We start from the raw sequence: 24,893 nt of genomic DNA, 5'->3' as shown, positions 1-24,893 counted from the left end.
TGGATTATGATGAAATAGAAAATTTAAAAACACACTGGTTTTTAGTAAGGAGACTGAATCAATAATCAAAAATTTCTCCCCCAAAAACAAAAGTCCAGGACCAGACAACTTCAGTGGTAAATTCTACCAAACGTTCAAAGAAGAATTAATACTAATCCTTCTCAAACTCATCTAAAAAATTAAAGAGAAGGGAACTCTTCCAAACTTATTTATAAGGATAGCATTACTCTGATATCAAAACCAGATAAGGATGGGGGGGGAGAGAGATACAGGCCAATATCCCTGATAAGCATAGATGCAAAAATAGATGCAGAAATCTTCAAGAAAATATTAGGAAACCAAATTCAACAATACATTAAAATAATCACTCACCATGATCTTTGGAATTTATTCCAAGGATACAAGACTAGTTCAACATCCCTGGTGACACCATCAAAAAACTATTAGGACTAATAAACAAATTAGGTGAAGTTGCAAGTTGCAAAATCAATATACAAAAATATCTATTTCATTTCTATACACTAATAATGAACTATAAGAAAGAAAAAATAACAATTCCATTTATAATAGCATCAAAAAGAATAAAATATTTAGGAATAAATTTAACCAAGGAGGTAAAAACAACAAGCTGTTAAAGAAATTGAAGATGACACAAATAAATAGAAAGATATCCTATGCTCATGGGTTGGTGGAATTAATATCATTAAATTGTCCACACTACCCACAGCAATCTACATAATCAGTGCAATCCTTATCGAAATTCCAATGGCACTCTTCACAGAAATAAAGCAAACAATCCCAAAATTTGTATGCAGCCACAAAAAATGCCAAAGAGCCAAAGCGATCTTGAGAAAAAAGAATAAACCAGAGGCATTACACTCCTTGATTTCAAATGCTATTATAAAGCTAAAATAATCAAAATAGTGTGTTACTGGCATAAAAACAAACACATGAGTTAATGGAAAATAGGGAGCCTATAAATAAACACATGCATATATGGCCAATTGATTTATGACAAAGAAGCCAAGTATATACAATGGTCAAAGGACAGTCTCTTCGATGAGTGGTTTTGGGAAAACTCAATGACTACATGCAAAAGAGTGAAACTCTTACACCACACCGTCTTACACCATACATAAAATTAACTTAAAATAAAGAATTGAATGTAATACCTGAAGTCATAAAACTCCTAGAAGCAAACCTAGGGGGTAAACTTCTTGACATCAGTCTTGGCAATGAATTTTGGATTTGACAAAAAATGCAAAGGCAACAAAAGCGCGCTGCAGACTGAGGAATCTCAGAGGGATGGGTGGGGGTGGAGGCAGAAGGAGATCAACCAAAGAACGTATGCGCACATATGAATTACTCAGGGACAGAGACAAGAGTGCGATGAAAGCCTGGGGAGGGGACGAGAGTGAGGAGGAGAGGGTCAATGGCGAAAAAAAGGGGGACATCTGTAATACTTTCAACAACACAGATTTAAAAAAAAAAAAAGAAATAGGCCAACTGATTATTCTCAATCATTATACATTTTGACTCGGTAGTCAAACATCTTCCCTAAAAGAAAGTGACAGACCCTTCCTCTGCCTTCCCTTCGCTTGAGGTAGCACCCGTGAAGATCATGTTCTCACGTGGTGTTCTAGAAGATAGAAAGAAGGTGGCTATAGAGTAACATCAGAATCTATGAGAGAAATCAATTTCTATTTCATTAAGTCACTAAGATTTTGGGATTCATTATTAGAAAAATAAACCTGCATCATGCTTACACTACTGATAATTTGGTTTCTATTACACGTAGCAATTCAACCTCCAAGTGATACAGCAGTGAGCACATGGTGACACTGAAGTTCAGCATTTTTCTCAGGGACCCACATTCCTTGTAGATTTCTGCTCCTAAGTGATTCTCATTCTCCTGTTTGTAAGATGGCAGCTGGTGTTCCAGCTGTCATATCTTCATCTCAGACATAAAGAAGAGGAGATATAAAGGGGGGAAAGGCCATAGGGACAAGCTAAAGAGGTGACTCTCCTTTGAAGAGATTTTAGTCATTCCATACAATGACTTCCATCTAAACTTCAACGACCTGAGCTCTGTCATGTATCTGCTTGGGAGACACAGAAATGCTGTATTTTATCTGGGCACCTTTTACATCCAAAGAAAATTGTGGTTATTAATATGAAGAAGAGTAGGATGAATTCTGGATGGGCCAATTAAGAGTCTGCGCCAAATGATACTTTCTAATACACATCAAAATGTGTGAAAAGTCCTTCAAAAAGAAGAACTGTGTTAATCATCTTTGCATTGTCATGTGATGATTCTATCTATTAAGTTAACAGCATCAGAAGTGCCTACATTTGAAGATACTATAACCAGGTCCTCAACTCATGAGGGGGTGGAGGGCTGGGTGACAAGGTGAAGAGATTTAGCAAACACAAACAAACTCACAGACACAGGCTACAGCATCGTGATCACCAGAGGGAAAGGAGGCGAGGGAGCCCGAAGAGGGTGAGGGGGATAAATGGTGATGGGAGGAGGGAAAGGAGGTGAGGGAGCCCGAAGAGGGTAAGGGGGATAAATGGTGATGGAAGGAGGGAAAGGAGGCGAGGGAGCCCGAAGAGGGTGAGGGGGATAAATGGTGATGGGAGGAGGGAAAGGAGGTGAGGGAGCCCGAAGAGGGTAAGGGGGATAAGTGGTGATGGAAGGAGACTTGACTTGGGGTGGGGAACACGATACAATGCACAGATGATGTATTGTAGAATTGTACACCTGAAATCTATATAATTTTATTTATCAATGTCACCCCAATAAATTCAATTAAACTTTTTTTCAAGTGGTTTCCCAAGAGATTGCAATTAACATTTAGAAGTAATCCAAGTCCATTTTCAAATAACTCTATACTACTTCATGTGTAGTGAGTGCCCTATATCAACAAAATAATTCTATTTTCTCTTTCATCTCTTGTATTATTGCTGTCATTCATTTCACTTATATATAAGAATACACAAGAATACACTTATATATACATATATGTATGTGTGTGCATGTTTATATGTATGTGTATATATATACACACATATAAACATAATGTATATCTTGTTGGTATTATTATTTTAAACAGATTGTTATGTGTTAGATTAAGAATAAGAAAAATAACTTTTTAAAATTTTACTTTCATTTTAAAAAAGGCTTATTAATTGACCATGAAAATTCTAAAGTTGCTAAACAAACACCAATAAAAATAGGTTCATATAGTGGAAAGAGTAGACACAATCATTTCTAATAAGGTAAGAGAGTCAGCAATTTTTGAAAACTTATTCATCCTCTTGGACCCAGGGGATGCTCAGGTAATTGAAAATGAACACAATAATACCGAGTTTCTAATGGCTCAGCAATGCTGCATACATGAAAACATTGAAACTGTAGTTAAATAATTATGGCACACTGCTTAGTGAGCATAAACATAATGGCAGTGCTTCACAGCTTCTAAAGATTTTTTGTCATGCTTTTACATAAAATGAAGGAGAATTTTATGTATAGTTTAGGAATTATGATTCACTATTTAATTTATATACTTGCTTACTGCCATAAAATCAAGGTAATCAATTCAACTTTTGACAATATAATCTATTTTCCATATTCTTGCATAATTTTTTTTCAGAATTCATTTTAATATATGAGTTATATAGTAAATGAAGTTCACATGATTAATTATAAGAGATCCCTAGACACGTGATAGCTTTGGTGACATTTTCCAGCAAAACAACAAGCTCATTCTTAGGTGGTTGTTTCTAAACATTGTGGGTATTTTCATTCCAAATGCTTTTAAATAAAATTATTGAAAAAAAATTTCTAGTGTCCAATTAAAGACGAGACAAAAATTGGATGATATTTTAGAGTGATGCCTATACAAAAAATAAAGAACCAGTAAGAGAAAGGGAGAACCAACCATGGGGAAAAAACGACAAAACCAGACACAACCTGTGCAAGCAGAAAAGAAATGACAAAATACCTAGGGAAGGTCTTCCCTGTAGACTATGAAGCAGCAGCAGGAGCATTAAAGAAAATGAACAAAGAGAGAAACACACAGAAATTATGCTGAATATTGCTCTATGAGTTCCAACTTCAGAGAACTGACGATGGCCACCTGTACAGAATCTAGCGAGTTTTAGAATGGAGCAGAGCACACAGAATTGAATATGAGTAAATTATTAAAGGTGCTTTGGGTATGCAAGAACAGAGCCTAGAAGTCAGTCAAGTTCAAAGAACACAGGAGCTGTTGGAAGAATCCTGGGACTGATGGTCATAGACAAGTAGAAGCTTGAAAGGAAAGCTTAAGTAAGAGCAGCGGTGACTATTGTAGAGAGACACTGGAAAACAGAATTTACCCAGATGAAGAAGAGGTGGAAAAGTTTATCTGCTCATCAGAGAGTTTTTGTTCTTTGACACTCAGTGGTAAAAATAACACTTTTCAACAACTGTCGCTGCAAAAATGTATCTTAATTTATCAATACTTTATTCTCAAAAGCATTAAAAAATGAATCTTCAAGAGCCATCAATGAGGCAAGAAGTCATGTTGAAATTTGAATACATGTGGCTAAATTAATGGCTTCTTTATATATGTATGTGTATGTATATGTATATGTATATATGTATATGTACACACATGCACCCACCTAACATATACAAATGTATGTCTCTCTACATTCTCAGTTGAAGCATTGCTGAATGCGCTCAGTCATTTTACTCATTAAAATGTTTAACTTTAAATTTCAAGGGTGATAATTTGGAGAAAGCATAGCTGCCTGAAACATTAGTTCTGGTTCTGTTGACACTTAATTGGGTAACTTTAATTAATTTAACTAAAGAACCTCTAGATTTCTACTTGTAAAAGCTGAATATGACAGTCTTCAAGATCTACTTTTTATAACAAATTGTAGTCTATTCTCACAGTTTTACTTTTAAAAGTCTCAAAAATTAAGGTCTACATTCAAAGTTGCCTTTGTACTTCGCAGAGTCAGTATAAATGAATGTTTTTAAACTTATAGTAACCTTTCTTAATCATCCATTTTAAGGAAGCCTTCAAAAGTGATGACAGATCACACTGCCTTTTATATTTATTGGATATAAAGTTGTAGCCTACATTAAATGTTCTTAATGGCATTTATGCATGCATAGCATTTTTTTCAATGTGTCACATATAATTTTTGTGCAATGGATAATATATGTAGCAACTAAAAATATAAACCACCTGTTGTTCAGATTTTCACTGCTGAGAGTACTGCATTGTTTAGCTTTTTCCACAGTGTGCTGTGTGTGTCAATATTGATTTCAGAAAAAGTAATAAAGGATCCTGTCAAAATAAAATTAAAACCTAAGGCAATTTACTTTGCTGAAGGGGGTCAGCTTTAATAACCATCACCATCTTACCAGAACCGCTGTGAAATTTCATTAACACTGTACTCCAGTCACATATCAGCTAGGTTTAAAATTACTACTTGATTATATGTCTGTATAGATCATTAGGCACAAGTCTCCTTTTTGTGCCCTGTATTGTTCTGTGCATGGGGTTTCTTTTCAACTCAGTGGAAACTCTATTCAGAGAAAGAAAATGATAATAAAGAAAAGATTGGCACTGGAACTGTTTCTCAACTCTGCACAAAATTACTCTACACATTGCAATTTCAGGACATTTGGTGTTTTAATCTGTTCACCCTTCTTAAGTTAGGTATCTAACTCGAGATCAAAACAGAGTAATTGTATATGTAAATGTAAAGAAAAGAAAAATATATGCAAGAGTTTGGGAGACTCTGTTGTGTATCAGGACGAACATGTAACTGCCTTTTTCTCCTAGCTCTGAGATGGAGGGTACCACCGATTATTTATCAATACATGTTGACCCATCCGATGCATTAGAGAACAAACCTGAATGGACCTAGAACTGCAAAGGCTGGAATGGTGAGAAATAGGAATATATGATCCCACTCATTCAATAAGTTGATGTTTCTATGTCATTCTTTTCAACGACAGACTGAAATATTTTTGTTAGATTTTGAGCGAAATTGCTTTGTAAGTTTTTGTTTTATGTTTCAGTAAATAATATTGTCTTACATAAAATCCCAAAACAGACCAACAACACTGAGTGATTCTCAGTAACAATAATGCATTGAGATGAAGTTCCAGCATGCTTACAGGTACGTGTCTTTGAAAGGCAAGCTATAAATTATCTTATAAATATGTAAATAATACATAGCTCCTTGACCCACACCAACATTGAGAGGTACATTTAAAAATAATGGTAGACATCTGTCAATGACCCAGGCCTGTAACCCACAGGCTTTGGATACAGCCCAGTGTGGAGGCAATCCTGGCCAAGTGGGCAGTAGGTCAGAGGGCCACATTCGTCAATGGGTGGCTTCTAGATAATCACGTAGCATTCAACCCTTTGTCTAGGGCCAGCAGACCTCACAAATCTCTGGGGAAGTGTTTCTCGTTAACCCCGTCTCACTGAGGTTTTCATTTACACTTCACCTTTCCTCTGAGACTTAGATCTTGCACTGAATGCTCATGCTCAGGGGTAAGGCCCCTCAGCCCTTGGTCTGGTAGGCTAAGCCCTGGTCCGACCTAATCTCTTCTGCTTCTGTTGCAGGTCAGTCACAAGCAGTCGAATCACCTTCCTTTGGTCCTAGAACCATTTGGCTACATCTGCCCTGTAGCTACTATCATTGCTGCCTCGAGGCTATTTTAGTGTATTGACTAAAAGCTCTAGACTTTGAATATAGGTCCTGTTTCCTGTTTACTGTAGGTAATTCTATTTCCCTGATTATCAGATTTCTTATTAAAAAGGGGATAGTAGTTTCTACCTCATTGGAATTTTTCAATGACTTGAACAGACAATATTCCTAAATAGTTCAAATATCATACTACATACTATGTAGAGAATACTTAGTAATTGTGAGAAATAATGACTACGTTCTCCCATCTTATCAGACATACAGATCATTAGGACTATTCCAGATTAATACAGAAGCAGGGGTCCTCTTTGGACATTGTAAAATAAATGAGCAAACATTCTTGACAGTGCCAGTCCTACAGCTGGACCCAATTGTCTTCCTTGCCCGTTAGAGCTGACGGGAACAAGAATTACGATGCTTCCCTTTCCCTAAGAGTTTTGCCTGCCCCAAACATTTTCTTGACAGCTCCACTGGGGAAATACCTATTCTGTGGCTTAACATCTGCACTCAGTAAGAGTTGCCTCTGTTACTGATACAATTTTAATACGAAGACATTTGTGCTGATGGAGGCGTAAATACTGACATTTACTTCACCCAGCCACCCATGCTGCGTACCACAGACCTCTAGAGGAACACAGATCTCCAAAGCATTAAAATTATTGGATTAAGTTTTCTAAAGGGTAAGTTTAGCCTTTCAGTTTTTGTATCAGTTTCTTCTCAACAAATAGCATTGATTATATTTGAATAGTACCACTTTGGTGTCATACATGCAGAACTCTCACTCTGGCATTTTCTCTCTAATAAGAGGCAGCCAGTGACAAATGGGAGCCCAGGCACTTCTGCAATCTTGCTTCAAGTGGATCCGACATCCGGCAGGGAAGCCCAGCATATCCTTCTGAAAAACAGAGTTTTCGTGGTCCATCCCTAGTATTACAGAAATTCTGAGGTGAACATAGATTTAGGAATACCCTGGACTTTCTAACATTTGTACTTGAGGAATGAAATCTATCTAGTTTCCTCTTTTCCATACTCGAACTACCGGATTCCCTTTCCATTCTGTCTCAGAATAAGAGATGTTAACTTCTTTTCAAGAAATTAAGTGTGAAAACATATTGTCCGTGACAAAATCCTGGACTCTTATTTATTGGTTGGGTCAATTTGAGTGAGCTACTTAGCTTCTCTGAGCCTAAACAGCCTAATCATCAAAATAAGGATAAACTGTTTTGACAATTACATGGCATAATGTTATATATTACTTGTCCCAAAGCCTGAAACATAAAAACTAAGAAATATAAGCTAGCATTATCATTATTGTGACTATTATTACTACTCTCGCTGCCTTGTTTCATTTAGGCTGTGTCTCAGGCAATCTGATTCACTGTTAAGCAAAATCTAGCACCCTAGCTGAACACCCTAGACCTTTCCTGGTTTATGAAAAAAAGAATAAGGAAAGGGTTGCTGACGCATTATCTTTAATTTCTTCCCCATCCGTGTTCCACCACAAATACCCTGCCTGCATTCCTAGATCACTCCGAATTACCAGATAAAATAGCTCACTGAGTCTTCACAAAGCTGAGGCCCCTGTAGCTGCACAGACTCAACACTGGTCATCAGCGTGGTGCCCTGACAACCAGGACTCACATCCTTGACTTGCCACGAGCATCACGTGCGCTTTTCGTTCTATGCCTTTAGCTAATTCTTGTTACAAACGTAGTCATTGTTTTGAACCCACATGACTTGCAGGATAAAGTCAATGTTTTTATAGTTTTCTCCTGACTGTATTTTTTATGCATTTTGTATCTGCTTCCTCACCATCCCCTTGGATGAATCAAGAATAGGCCCTGAAAATTCTGGTCATTCTCGGCTACTAAAAAACCTCAGGTCACATTAACAAACCCCCCCCCCCACACACACACACACAGAGGTAACAAAATATTCAGTCTTAGGAAATAATTTTTTTTAAATCTTCCAAATTTTACTCTCAACATTAAACTCCTTCCTTCCTTCAGGTTTGTAAGCCTAAAGCCAGGAAACGGTAGTGGGCTCGCTGGCTTTTTAACTCTTTACACTGCTAACACTCACATCACTTCTGGCTATCCCTCCAGAACTGAAAAGGGGAGGAGAAGTGTCACAGGGATGCGAAGGATCCTTCCTGACAGGTACTGTAATGAGCTGGCTTTAGAGGTCCCTGGGTTGGACAGCTTTTGAAAGCTGACTCTTGATCCCATGTTTATTTTGATAAACTCTTTGAAGACTCACTTTGAGATCAGTCATTCATAGTTCCATTGATTTGGAAGAATGCATTACTTCTGGGTACTCATAATTCCTCTCAGCACCTGGGTATTTGGGGGTACTACTGAATCATTTTCCACCAACCGCTCCAAAACTTGCATGGGGCCTCTAGGACGGAGCTTTAAAACAACTACTCTTGCCAACACTTGTGTTCTACATATGATCCACAGAAAAAGCAGCCTTTGACTCGTCATTTGTAGGAATTAATCAGTCAAATGCAGATTCCTTCTGTTTAGTTACCTGAAAGGGTGCTACAGCCACAGCCTACTGTTCTTTAGACTTTCCAGGCATGCCTTTGCATCCCCATGGGCTTAAGGGTTGTGGAGGTGGCACACCCAGCATAGCAAAAATTCTCTAAAAAGTATACATTTCTCAAATTGCCAACCAACTTTTTTAACTTTACCACTGTATGTTTTTAACATAAGTGAGTGACTAAGAGGCCCAGTTTTGGATGGGTGGCTCAGCACTCACCTTGAATTGTGGGACTGGTTGAAGAATTTTAATACTCCAAAGACATTAAAAATAAAATAGTCCCCTTTTTAATATCTCCTAGCCAAGGTTTTGTCAATCTCTATATATTCTAGTATCATGTAAACATGTTGGGTACATAAAAATTATTAACTCCTTTAAGAGCAAGTGCAGAGGCTGGCTTAGCGGTCTTTTCCCCACATTAGACCCATGTCCTACTTGGCTTCTAATTAGCTTTTGAAAAGAAAGGCCCATTTTAGTACACCAGAGTTTTAGGAAGGAAGAGGCAGAAGGGAATATCCAAGACAGATTACTCGCTTGGAAGGAAGCACCGACTGTTTATTCCAGTTATAATGTACCAAGCCGTTCTGCCATCACAGTGAGAGCTCTCACTTATCTGAGCCTTTGTTCATGCAGCTCTGGGGATTTCTATCCCTACTGTTTTGTCTGCTCGGAGAGACCCTATTCTTCAGGATCTAGGAAATACATATATCTCTTCTATATTTCCTGTTTTTCTCAGAAGGAAAACTTTCTCCCAAATCATGCACAATAACGATTTGCTTTTCCATTTCCCATCCCATTGTCTAGCATATCACAAATGTTTATTGGGAAATTTGGATGTTTAAGTCATTAAATTTCCTGAAAAGGTATGTAACAACATTGTGTGATTTTCTAAAAATTGTGTTTCACGCAAAAATAATGATAGTTGAATACAATGAGATGAGCATTCAGAAAAACGAGTATAATTTGGTTTAGTATATTTGAAATAGGCTCTTTTGACATTTACTACTCTTTTTAATTCAACAGATGACTTCATGCTGACCATTCATGCTGCTCACTCTTGAGTTATTAAAGTTTATTTGAAAAAAAGCATCCAGTGATTTACATTTTTACTCTAAAGAAGAAAGTCTTTTTCTTAAAGTAGGTTGACAATGGCTAAGGCACAGCATCCATGTTGGTAGTTCACCACGCTCTGAAGGCCCAGAGTCGGCAGACACATATTCCCAAATGCACTCATTCTTATTGCAGGAGAAGTAAAGTGTAGGGGACTCTTCATTGTAATGGTTCTAGTAAACTAAAGAAAGACTGTGGCCATTAGTGATGATGTTTTATTGAAAAGAGTCATTATGATGAATCAGACATTCTACTTAACAGAGATCATGTCAGATATTATAATTGACAAAGACTTTTTAGAAGTCAAATAGAAAGACAAATCTAGAAAAAAATAACCCATTTCTGTTTATTATTTATACCACCCTGTATCTGAGGGGTCACAAAAAAATTAGCTTAAACTTTTGCCTAAGATATCTTCTGAAACAATCTTGTAGTTACCAAATTCTTTATTTCAACCTCAATACCTTCAACAAAGAAGTATTTATTACACTCCTACTATATGAAAATTTGCAATGCATTGGATAAAGTATAAAATAAAGTATTTGCTTTTGAGAGTTTCAATGGTGGAAAAATATACAGATGTATAAAATAAAACAAAATAGGCAATTAAGTGCTTAATAAATGAGAAGGTTATAGGTGTGAAAAATCAATATGGAGTAAAGGAATACTTCAATAGAAGAGTGAAAGTTGAGTTAGGAACTGAAAGAATAATTTAAATAGAATAGGGAAAGATGAAGGATACCTTGTACATAACCACAAAAGAAAATTTTAATCATCTAATGTCCACAGTGTATTCAAGGGAAAATTAATTTTTCTTGCCACTGTAGACATAAAATACTTCATCTACAATATAAGTAACTGGTAGCATTTTAACTTTTGGTAATGTAAAATCTGTTTAAATTCTGTTTAAAAAAAAAAAGTTACATGGTCTACATACCACAGAGTTCTTCCATGGGCTTTATTACCAGAATTCTAGCACCATCACCTTGCCTGTCATTCCCATCACCCCTCCTAAAGAAAACTGCTCCTCCTACAGCCCAGCTGCCGGATTTAGCCTTAAGCAGCTAGACTCCCAATGATGTCCACTGAGTATTCTTCATGTCTCCTACTTTCTCCTTAATTTATGTGAGCAAGGAAGGGCATCTGATCCAAGGGCAGCTAATACAAATTCATGATTTGGATTGCTATAAAAGCTGCAACTGGGGTTTTGGTTATACTTAAACAATCATGTTTCTTCTCTTGCAAGACCTATAAGAAGAAATGACCAGGATGTATAAGAAGGTAATTAAACAGATGGAGAAGACTAAGGAATGTAGTTGAGTTGAATTTTGCAGAACATTGGACTAAATCATCATATATTTCTGCCTCTGGGCCTCTGGAACTGACTTGTGTCAAAAATGATGCTACTTATTTGATAATCAATGAGGTCTTCTCACATGAGGGTTCCTACACTTGGACTTCCATTAAGTTGCACTTCATCTACTTCTCTGTGCGTATATACATTAGCACCTTAACTTAAGCTGCTTTATGATATCTGTTCACTACATTTCAAGAATTTACTAAAGCATATACTACTATCCTAATCTTACCTTCTACCAGCTGATATATATTAATTCTTTAAGACTTAGTTCAGATGCACATTTCTGGTGAAGCCTTTCTAACCACTTCATAGATGCTTAACATGCTTTCTTATAAACTACTATTTTACCCTAGGTCACATCCATTCTGTCACATTTACCACATTATTATATGACACAGTAAATATCTTTTTCCACCCAACAGTAAGAATATTTTTAGAACAAGTACACTACTGAAATAATTTTTATATCTCTGTGACTTATGAAACAGTGACTGGTTCACTGCTTATTGGGTGAATAAAGATGGCAACACCTGTAAGCATTTAAATGTTTGAAAGCTGAGAAGTAAGTTTCAAGACATGACAAATAGTTTTATGATTCGTAAAACTATTTGTAATTCTGGAAAGAATTACTTTCATCTAGAGGAGTTTGACAATAAAAAGGGTAATTAATACCAATATAAATTAAAAAATTATTAAAATAATCCCATGGAAATTGTCAAATAAGTACTAGGTTAAACTGGGGGATTACACAAATTGCTGAAATAACTAGAATAAATTAACTAGAATAAATTCATTGGTAGAGTTAATGTAGAGATAATATATCTAATGTTATTTTGAGTTGTGTTAACTGTGTCCACTAAGTTATCACTATAAATTTGCATTCTGCTAGAATTTATAAAAATGTAAATTAGATTTATGTCAAGAAAAGGATAGCAGATTAATTAGATTCTCTCAGATGATATAGATATCTTGGCCCATTTCAAAATAGTTCTAAAAATAGTATATTTCTGAATTACAGTCTTAAAATATTCTGCCTATAAGTGTTTTATGAAAATACCAATGGATTTAAGCTATTTATGAGGCTAAAGTATTCATTTTACATATTGAGAAAAATTTTAACATTTTATAAAAGCATCTTTAATTCCAAGTGCATTCTTTATGGCTATATAGAGAGAATTTTGTGGTCCCTGGGATTTCCCCCCACCCTCAAATTTAGGAAATCAAAATGCCAAACAGTGACGTTAACATGTGCCTAAAATTCCTTAACTTTTCAGCCTCTTCAAAGCCTTCCTCATCTAACCCTGTCTCAGGTTTCATCCCAGTGCTTGCCAATCAGTTCCAGTCTTTGGCCCCATGTCACTTGTATCCCATTGGATGGCTGTCATGGGAGCTGCCCAACGGTGCGCTGCTAATGAGGCAGCTTAAAGAGCAGCTGGGGATGTGCAATTGCTGGATTAGGGTCAAGGCCAAGAGAGAAAATGAATGAGAGAGATAGAGTCTGAATGACTGCCAATAAGCAGGGGTTCTATTATCCTGCTAAAGCAGGACATTCATTGCCATCTTTTGTAACATAATTTGGGTTCAGTCAAGCTATCTCTCCCTCTTGTTAGATTTACAATTCATAAACCACAAATGGCCCAAAAGGTGCATTGTCCCCTGTGGTCATGTAACCCTGGGTGAGGGGGAGGCATGGCAGGAATGAATGAGCTATGAAGTCCCTAGTGTGAGCACCATCAGGGCTGACACCTTGTCCCTTGGAGCTGTGATGTAAGTTGTAGGCACAATGCCCAAATAGTTTTGCATCTCTCTGGAGCCAGTTTGCTCATTAAGCAAAGATAAAATAAAAAGTTCTTGTTTATCTTTTGCAAAAATCAAATCCTAATGTTAACAGCCAGCATTTCCATGCTAATTTCCTCTAGTTACTGGTAAGATTACTGCACAGGAACAGCAAAGAAGTTTGTTTCCATAAGGATACAAACCCTTGGTTTTTCAGGCCAACTTCTTCCAATTCTCAGAGGAGAACCTGTTCTGTTTTTCAGTAGGTTTGTGTTGTTTCTACACTTGAAAAAGTGGCATGTACTACAAAATTCTCTCATATATCTTTCTTTTTTCTTTAATCACAAAGTTTCCTTTCAATAGGATAAATGTGCCTCTCTTCCTTCCTGTTCCCTTCTCCTTGTGCTCCTACTGACCTTTTTCAATTATACTACTTCCTACCATTTGGATTCAGTACTAAGGCCCATCTGCCATCTGAACTACTGGGAGCATAGTGTTATTGTCTAGGTGCCTTACTCAGTTAGGAAGGGAAATGAGCTCGGTGAAAAGAGAGCAAGGACAGTAATTCAGAGCAAATTAACCAAGGCACAGTGAAAAGAGTTAATCACTGCAGTAGAGTAAGGAGGGGAAAGTCTGCATCACCTTTGTTCTAGTCTGTTCGATATTGGAACACTGGTTACTTCAGCTGTGTGATGAAACACTAGAAGTACAACTGTATTCCTTACACCTCTTTTTAATATGGTTTGAACAAAGGTGATTTTTAAATTGTTCTTGCATTTTCTGGTATATGCATGACTTAATCCAGGCTGGCTTTCTTCCCTTAGGTGCTAAAGTTTCATCTTATTCATCTATGACTTTTTCACATGTGATTGCCTGATGTAAACTTGCTATAATTCATCTTTAATCATTTACATGTATGTCTTATAAACATGTTGATGTTTTGAATTTAAATGCTCACCAGCATAGGAATTTCGAACTGCCTGTGCAAACCATGGTAAAAGCCCGCCACTGAATCTTCCAAATAATCACTGTATACATGTGTTTGTAAATTCTTAGAAACAGAGAGAATTGCCTCTTAATGAATCCAGGTCATTTAATATTATGGTTTAACAAATTACCATAATAACAACTCTCATACCTAACTGTAAAACTCCACATTCTGGTCAACAATTTGTGCAAAGTCTTAACAAAGCCATCTTTACTGAAAGCATACGTGCTAAACACTGATTTGTGTGTGTGTGGAAATGTATTAATGTTCCTGGTAGTTTAAGACTGCTGGTTAATTATAGCTATTTCCTTTTACTGTGAGGATAATGTGCTTTGTTAGTGGACCGTTGGTCTAATAAAATATCCACTTTTTTGATAATGCAGCCTATTCGAATGAATGTTAGCAGATCTTTTGAGAATGTGGATCATAATGCTAGGTACTCAACTCTGTGAAATCTAATCTGATATTGAATGATACATATGGAGATGAGTAATATTTTGTCCTATATTTTATAAAGTGTTTGTGTCAGATTTATAAAGATTGTTTTATTGAAGTTTTCATTCTTCATTTGCTCATGAAACAAATTCCTACCCTGATTCTAGTTTAATTATTCTTTTAACAAATATGGAGCCTGTGAACTAAATGTTGGAGACATTCTCAGGAAATAGTTGTCTATAGAAATGGACAGACATGGAAGGGCAGGGGAGAGGGAAGGAGAGTGGGAGAGGGAGATGGGAGAGAAATATTTTTATATCTGTGGGTAAATTTGAAATGATTCTGCCATTGGAAGATTCTTTTCTTTGTGGTGAAATAACTGGTAATAAAAATGTAAAAGTAGAAACTGGACCCAGTATTATTCAGTGTAATGATGGTGTTGAGGAGATTCTGGTTCTCTGGGGATAAGTTCAAGGGGAAGGACAACAGTGACAGTGACCCCGGGTTGCATTAACCTTTCCTGCAGGAAAAGCCCAAAGAGATAAGGTAAACACAGTTTTTAAATATGACTCCTCCACAGGACATTTAAAACCTTCAATAAAATGACAAGAACCATGATACGCTTAGTAAATCTGTAGATTTTGAGTGAAGGGACTGAATCCAGCAAAGGGCAAAACCAAAATCAGCTCTAGATGCGAAGACACATGGGTTACGACCATAGCTCTCGGGTGCAGCAACATGCCTGAGGAGGTCACATGCCCTTTAAATGTCACCAAGACACTTAACACTTGGCAGCTGCTGCTCAGAGGTTTGCCACATGTTATATTTTTGGCAAAAATAATGGTTCACGTTTACCTAGTTTTTACTGTGACACAGGCGGTGTGCTAAGTGTTTTCATTCTTACCACATACCTCTCCAGTAAGAGAAGTGTTTTCCCATTATATCCCCAGTGCTTAGAGAAAGTTGAAGTAATTTGCCTTAAATCACTCAGCTGTGAAGTTGTGAAGCTGAAATTCAAATCCAGGCAGCCTGGCTCCAAGGCCCACGCTCCTAGCCACTGAACTAAACTAGTAGGGAAGGAAATGCTACTACATTCCCCTGCGCCTTGCACGTCTGCCCAGGGATGACTCTAATACCAAGAGAGAACTGGTCTTTTGGAATGAGGCCCTAAGGGCTAAAGAATAGAAATTTTGAAATAAAAAGAATGATGACCACAAATAGAAGTATGTTTTAATATTATAATCCTTTCATCAAATGCCTTTACCCACTTAGCTTCTAAGGGAGTAACAGGACTACTCCATGCACTTTCTGGAAAACATGTTTATCAATTTAGCATATATTTAAACTAATATTTCTTTTTGCAACCCCCCGTCCATTTATTTCCAGTGGATCATAAAGGAATACATACATAGAATATTTCCTAAAGAGTTTAGAATCTTCTAGAAATTAAGATTTTCCACCCTCTAGGTGGCTATTAATCAAACATATTCTCATTTGAAACTTATTAGCAGGCAGACATAGGTATGAATAAGATATTTGGCCTTAAGATTTTAACTTAATGTTATGCTTCCGATGATACTTAATGGATCAGGAAAGCGTATATGTGAATACACACACCCTTCTCTACCACCATTCTACACCACCACCCCCATCGCAGCCATGAATACAACGATTTTTGTAGGTCCATGCAAAAATTAGTACTCTTGAAATAGTTAATCCATGAACGGGAACAGCTATTAACCCCCAACAGCTTAAAAATCATACACCTTTTAATTCTGTTGAAAGTTAGAAAGTTGCCTAAGGTCCCACAATGATTTCAGATCCAGCTGTGTGAGTCTAGAACTTTCCCACCACGCTAAGGTGACACAGAATCTACAAGTGTCTGGTTGACTGAGGCATCAGGAAAACAGTAAATAAAACATTGTATCAGTTGTTTTACTTCAAGGATTGTTTACACAGAACTAGCCAATGAATTGACATTTAACATCACTCTCATAGCTCCATGTACTAACAAAACAAAGTACTGCTTCTTTCAAAATTCAGTTCAAGCAAGCATGAAATGCTAAGCAAAACAAACAAGGACTGAGAAGATATCAGCATTTTTATTAATTCATAATTTTTGTGGCTGTTTTAGATTTTAGTCATTATCTGAGATATTTTATTGATTAAAAAGGGAGGAATTTTCCTGACCCAATTTAATAAAAAGTATTTGTGGAGCATCCATTATGTGATCAGCAGACACAAATACAGAAATATTAAAATGTGAAGATATGGCAGCCACATCAACCTCTAAGTGAGGAGTATAAAAAGGGACTTTGTAAAATAAATAAAAGAATTTAGAAATCAATAAGTTAGAAAATGCAGACAGGTCAGGAGGGCTGGAATTTGTACTTAATAAGCTGAGTCTTATGAAAGTATGGCAGGCAAATTGTGGGAGTGAAGGTGGAAGAGCTAGTTCCTATGATGTTATTGCAGTAATTTGGGTGAGATGTAGTGAGGGCTTGGGTTAAAATAGTGGCATCAGGCTGCTATTCTTACCGAGCTCTTTATTCTATTATTTACTGTTGCTTTCTTGTGTTTTCTAAAAATTTTAGGCCTTTTACCACTTTCATTTTCACTTTGTTATTTAATCCAATAGTAATGGGAAGCATAACAGGATATACGATTGTAAGTTATCCAGTTTAATTCTAATCAAAACTTTGGTACTAATTTGTGTGACTTCAGAATGAAACACTGGGACCTAAGAGTCAGGTTTCTCACCTTAACAATGGAGATGAACACTTACTTCCTTTAGATGCTGCAAAGTTTCTTCAGGCAATAATGTTGAATGAAATTATGCAATTAATTCCTGCTTGTACACATCCTGTTCTTCCAACATTGCCAAGAAAGCATCTCTACTTTTTATTAGTTGTCTCTTAATAATTATTATTTACATCATTCAGAGTTGCATGGTAGCAGAAAGTGCTTTTAGATGCAGTTCTTTACAAAACATTTACAATCACATGTTGGTGACAATATCAGTTGGCCCCATTTTCCAGATGAATATTAATTCCCTCACTTGTTAATATTTACTATTCTCTCACTAGTTTCTAAGAATGTGGATTCAATGTGCCAAGTAATTGGCACACCTACCCCAGAATTCCAAGTCTCATGCAGACTTACAAAGTGGTTAGTGAGCAACAAAATATGATGCAGTTTTCAGAGACAGCCTGAACTAGAGAAAGAAGGGAATACTAGATATATAGGCAATTTAACACAAGAATGCTTAAATAATAGGTAGGATAAGAATATATATCTTTTATTTCTTCCTTTTTCTCATTGCACATAACTAATCAGCTACTTTTCTCATGTATTGTCCTTTCAAATGCCTTTTATACCTACGCATTCTTTCAGGCCACTCCCATAATCACAAGTCAAATGCAAATCTGAATACTCTTACAATATTCATATTATTTACCAGCTCTTAAATTTCAATGTATTTCTATTAAGTAAAGACTAGAATTCAGTCTCCTAAATAGTGAAATTTAAGCATGTCCCCAGTCGGATCCCGAGATTTGGTTCTATAGTTTTGGAGATAATGGTGTAGGTGGAAGATCTAATTATATGTGCATCTCGTCCTTCCTCCGTGTTCAGTGATATCATTGGTAGTTTGATAACTGCCATGGTGGGAATATTTACACCAAGGAGACTGGCAAAGAGTACAAATCAGGTTTTCTTTCACCTGAGAGACTGTTGTTGAATATTTATCTGCAAACCACTGGTTCTGTTCCACTTTCCACTATCACCATGTTTGTTAACAACATACATTTGATACTTTCTAAATCTGTCCTAACCAAGCATAGACTATTCCATCAACCTATGATACACTTCCTCCCCATTTTGAGTAGGTGAAAAATCATGATTCTTGATAGAATGGCAATTTTTTTTCTGGGTGGAGTTTTTTTCCTGTTTAGAGATTTTTTTGAGGAGCATGTTTTAAACCGCTAAGAAAAAATAAAAATAATACCTATCTTTCCAGGCCAGGTTACAGCACCATCTCCTCCCAAGGCATGCCTTATTAATTTTAAACAAAACCAATTTTTTAGAGCAGTTTTAGGTTCACGACAACATCTCTGAAGCACAATAAAGCAAAGCACAATAAAATGAGGTGCGCCTACCTGCTCCCTGCTTCCACACAGGCTTCACCTTTCCTTTATCAACACCCTCCACTAGAGCAGTACACTTGTTACAAACGATGAACCTACACTGACACGAGATAGTCACCCCCAGTCCATCGTCTACAGTAGGGTTCACTCTTGGTGTTCCATCGGTTTCGACAAATTTTAGAATAACAAGTAAGCATCATTATACTATCGTACAGAGTAGTTTCACTGCCTAAAAACCCTCCCGGCTCTACCCGTTCATCCCTCCAGCCCCAAACTCTGGCAATCTCTGATCATTTTATCATTTCCATAGTTTTGTCTTTTCCAGATTGTCATCTAGTTGAGATCACAGAGTATGTAGCCTTTTCAAATGGATTTCTTTCACTTAGTAATATGCATTTAAGGTTCCTCCATGTCTTGTCATGACTTGATAGCTTGTTTCTTGTTAGCATTAAATATACTCTGTTGTCTAGATGTACTATAGTTTATCCATTTACCTACTGAAGGGCACATGCTTTCTTTTTGATAGCTGAAAAATAAGTCTGTTTTTCTCTGTATTCTAATGAGATTTTATTTATATCTTCTTTATAACACTTAAAATCTTACTTGGTATTATTTACTTTTATCTTTCCTATTACACTATACATTTAAGGGCAAAGTTTGCACCTTGTTTATGTTTACTCCCACATTGCCTACTTTAATGTGTTTCAGTAAATAAATGTTAATGGATAAATAACTGAACATTTTACTGGACTCATATTTCCACAGTTCTGTCATTTAATCCCACTAAATCTGGTAACTTGTATCAAATAACTATTGAAAACATCTTTAAAAGAGAAATAAAAATCTGCCCCTCTTACCATCACTTCATCATCAAACATAAATATACTAAATACAAAATGAGTCACAGGCCCTGCTTTTGAGTGACACTTAGGAAGGCAATAAATTGAGAACAAAATAGCTATTGAATTTCATATATTTTTCTAAGAAAATAATGCAAACTAACATGGTTTTTACAACACATTTACTTAAAGGTCAGTGGGAGAAAAAGTAACAGTTGGAGAAATATGTTCTATAGAAACATTTACTTAAATGATATTTGTGGTGAAGGGAAGAAATATTTGCATGATACAATTGCTTTATTAACAGCATACTGGGCCTCACTCTTTCACTCTGCAAACAAGCTGAGGATTCCCAATACTATTTTTGTTTTGTTGTTTTGTTTTCCGCTAGAATAAATGTAGACAACTTCAGAATTTAATGAAAAATTCTATTACTCCCCCAAATGCTCAAACACATTTGCTCAGGTTTGGAAAGCTACCTGAGTCAGCTCAAATGCAGTAGTTTTAAAGCTACAAGATATATCCCCTTACTGTTTCCTTATGCATGAAGACTTTTATCATTTCCAACATATTAATTTCCTTTTAAAATATTCCATAAACATATTCAATCAGCAGCCAATTGAAACATTAATTCACTGGGCAGGAGAGGAGGTAATGTCAACTTCCCATTTGGAAGCAACTGGCTCTTTTTATTAAAACGATTTTGGTTACCTCCAGTGTTAAGAAATGAGCCAGAGTACAGTGGTCCAAGCTTTGATTTCTCCCTACTTTGTCCTATTCCCTGATCACACATTACCCTTAACCGCCACTAGCTATGTGCATTACACAGCCCCTGCTGACGAAGTACACAAACTACAGGAGATTCCAGCTAGATCTGCACAAAATTACCAAATTACTGGAAAAAAGTAATCTAAATATATACACACCACTAATGGTATTCTGTACCCTGTTCCTGCATAGGAAGGACAGTAGTGTTAACACTTAAGATTTTCCATAATTAACATGAATAGATAAACTCACATGGGTTGTTTTTAGGACAGGAAGGTAGACTTTTAAATTTAGGTTAAGACTGTTGATATTTGGTTGATGTAATTATAGAAGGAAAAAGAATTTCTAGAGACCTGCTCTCTTACTGGAAATAACAGTCTCCTTAGAACCATCCCAGATTACAGGAGTCAGCACATGCTAGCTCCATGTCATGGAAAAACATCCTGGGAAAAGGTCACTCCCTACAAGACAAAACAGGGAGGAAGCTGTAGAGCTGCAGGTTCTACAGAACACAGAGAGTATAGCTGCAGTGAGTAATATTCTGTATTCTGTTCCAGAGTTTAATGCTAACAATTCCAGATAGGCAATTTAGCTTAAATATAAATATATAAGAAATTATAGCTATAATATATATAATACATATATATTCTATATTATACTTATATATTATATATTATAGCTATATATATAGCTACATATATATTATAGCTATAACATATACAGATATATGTTTTAGATAATAGGAAGTGACAATAACATAAATTAAGAAAGTATCAATACTTTTAATAGAATATGTCAATACTCTAAAAGTAATTAAGAAAACAATAATGAAATCACTAATAACAGAAATAGCTAAATTTTCTGAAGAACTTTTATGCCAGGCCTTATGTGATACATAGAGTTCTTCTATCATTTCATTTATCTTCAAAATTACTACACAGAAATAGATATTATTTTTCCTCAATTATACAACTGAGGAAATCAGGACTCAGAGAGACTTAGTATTTTACTCCTAATCCTGCAACTAGTAACTAGTGCCACCGGAGTTGAAACCCAGGGATTTCTGCCACCAAACCTTTGTTTCTTGACCATTCTAAATTAAATACAGTAAAATATCAAGATATCTAAAAATTAAAGTATCACAAGACATTTATTAAAATCCTTATAAACATCCACATATTTGTGCAATATGGACATTCATTCACTTTTTCATTTTATATTCAGACATTTAAATGTCATTTAGATCAGTATTTATCAAAATGTACTCCTTTTGGTAACATTTATGCATTATTAATAAATATCCTGCTAAAAACGCGTACCCTAGCTAAACGAGCCTGGGTGGCAAGTGGAAGTAGAGCTATGTTACTGCAGAATTCATGCCGCAGCTTGACGTGCGTTCTGACCCTCCAGAAAGAGGGGTAACCATGGCCCCCCATTTTACGGCCAGGGTATCTTTCAGAAACAAGCATTACCTCATTTAATTCTAGCAGGCTTCTGAGTTCTGTTTATCACCATCACCTAACAGATGAGGAAGCTGAGGCTTATAAATGTAAAATAAATTGTCCTGGGTCCCAAAACTAGATGGAAACTGCAGAACGTAGTTATACTTATTCCTGGGATATGCTATCTTGTTGCCTTTTCTATTGATTAAGAGTCCTCTTAACTTTTTTTTTGTTATCTAAGACACACTTCAAATCACCAGCTACTACATAGCTAAGATACAGTCTTGCAGCATCTGCCACCCTGTATAATTGTTATTTTGTCAAAATCTGCCCCTCTCCCTGTGGTTTGTGAACTCCTTGGAGATAGAAGCTGAAAATACATATATGATGGATCCTAAGAAGAGTGCTTGGTGCAAAGGCACTCAATAGCCGTTCAATAAATAGCTATTAAATTAACATTGTCTAGAGATTGATCGATCTTACTCTTGATTGCCAAATCCATATAGGCAATGGTATTGCTAATCCCTTGAGTCAACCCTGAGTGTTGGAAGTGAAAGCAGGCAACCAAAAGGAAATCACAGTTCTATCATATAAGAACCTTGAGAACACACAGCATAGTTAATAGAATACCATGTAATTAATAGATACCATGTAATCAGGAACTGGACTACAGAATTAAAAATACAAATTGTAATTCCTACCAATAAGCTTTATCTAAAAATATTTATTGTCAAAGATTATTAAACAGTGTGAGATAGTGAGGAGGTCATGGTAAACACAGAATTACTTATGACAGGGCCTGGAATTCTACCTCTTGAATATTACCTCTTTGGGCAATAAAGTACATAGCATTGTCACTTTCCTGGTTTCCAAAGGTTCTCTTTCTCATAGGATGTTGGAAAAATTGAGTGAGATAAACCATCCAGAGTAATATCTAGAACATAATAATCACCAAATAAACAGTAACAATGACTTTTATTCCAGCTGACTTAAAATCAGTACAGATTATTGATGTCTGAAGAACACATTTACTCATAAGGGAATTGGACCTATGTTAAGTGGCCTGGTCATAATACACTACACTGAGTTTACTTCTGAACCTGCCCATTTCTAAAAGGTCCATTTCTTATTTTTAAAATGTGCTGATGGTAGGAAAAAAATGGATGCATCTTCAGACAGGGCTATGGTACCCTCACCATTCATCAGGATAATTCACCAACTTCTCTAACAATCTGAAAATTGATTTCGGAAGTTTCTTTCATCTTGATAAAAACTTAAACATTTTGAGATGTATTAGATTGTCATATGTGGGACAAAAGAGATCGGCAATTCTGCGTAAACCAGATAAATGCTGGAATAAATCTGCTGCTATTTCTAATAGAGCTTAGACCTTTCTGACATGTCATTGCTAAATGTTCTACTTTACAAGATTGAAATTGTCCAAAATCACTCACTCTTCTAAACAAGATCAATACTAAAAGGGATTTACTCGTCAGCTCAGTGCATAAATCTACTATGATTAAAGCTGGTTCGAGAGAATATAGTACTAACACTGGAAATTTTCTTGTTCAGAGGAAGTAGTAAAATACATTTGTTTAAAGGGTGACACAGAAAACAATGTGTGTTCTTTTTTCACCATAACTGTCAATGTTAGTCACTCACTCTCACTCACTCATTGATTCATTTCTCAACTATGTTTTGAGTGTTTACTGTGTACAGGCACTTTGAGAGACACACGGTTAGGTTACACATAGATCCTTCCCTTGAGGCGCTTACAATCTATCAGAGAAAAATAAACACGAACGAAATAATTTCAGTATTGAAACATGTAGGTAATCATGATACTTTTAGAGAGGGAAAGTTTTAGGAATCACAAAAGGCTTTAGGGAAGTTTTGTGCATTAAAGTTGGGACTTGAAAAATGGATAAATTTGGATATATAGAAATAGAGTGGAAACTGCATATTTTTAACTTCTCACAGTATATTTTCAGTTTTTACAATAGAATATGTGGTAGGAGATGGGCACTAAGTCATTTAATTAGATTTTTCAGTTCAATTTAATAGATATATAAAATGCCCAGGAAGAAGGCATTACGCTTGCTGCTAGAGAGGGATCAGAGCATAGCGTTGGAAATCACAGTGTCTGGACTAAGACTGTTTGTGTGTATGTTAAAGGTCAGATGCATATAATCAAGTTATTTATTCTTCCTGTGCCTTAGTTTCCTCATCTGTAATGGAGATGATGCTCCAGCAAAACAATCTACACCCACAGTGTTATGAGGACCAAGCAACTGAATAAATGTGAAGTTCTTAAAATCATTTGTCACATAGTAAATACTGCACATGTAATGTAATGTAATAGCTACCAAAATACAGTAATTTTAAAATTTTTTAGCTTCTTATAAGCTAAAATTTTATTAAACATTCCTATCCAAGGTTGTAATCATGGTTCAGTTATTTACCAGCTGTGCTTCTTTGAACAAGTTATTTAATTTCTCTGAGCTTGATTTCTCTCATCTGTTATAAGGAGGGGAGGATGATAGTGACTTCATCTTGGTAGCTGTACCTTTGCTTTTCCCACTGACCTCCCTTTAAGACAGAAATAATTGTCTTCATAAAACTGGAACTTTGGCCCTGGCTGCTAGACTCACCTTTGCCTATCTTATCAAATCAGACAAACACTATGTAGGATTACTTCTTGCTCCGTTTCAGAATCAAGGTCTTATAGCCCCACAATAGAATGATATATTTTAAAAC

The sequence above is a fragment of the Miniopterus natalensis genome, chromosome 1, assembly GCF_054644295.1.
Source record: "Miniopterus natalensis isolate mMinNat1 chromosome 1, mMinNat1.hap1, whole genome shotgun sequence".
NCBI lineage: Eukaryota > Metazoa > Chordata > Mammalia > Chiroptera > Miniopteridae > Miniopterus > Miniopterus natalensis.
This window is presented reverse-complemented; position numbering follows the sequence as displayed.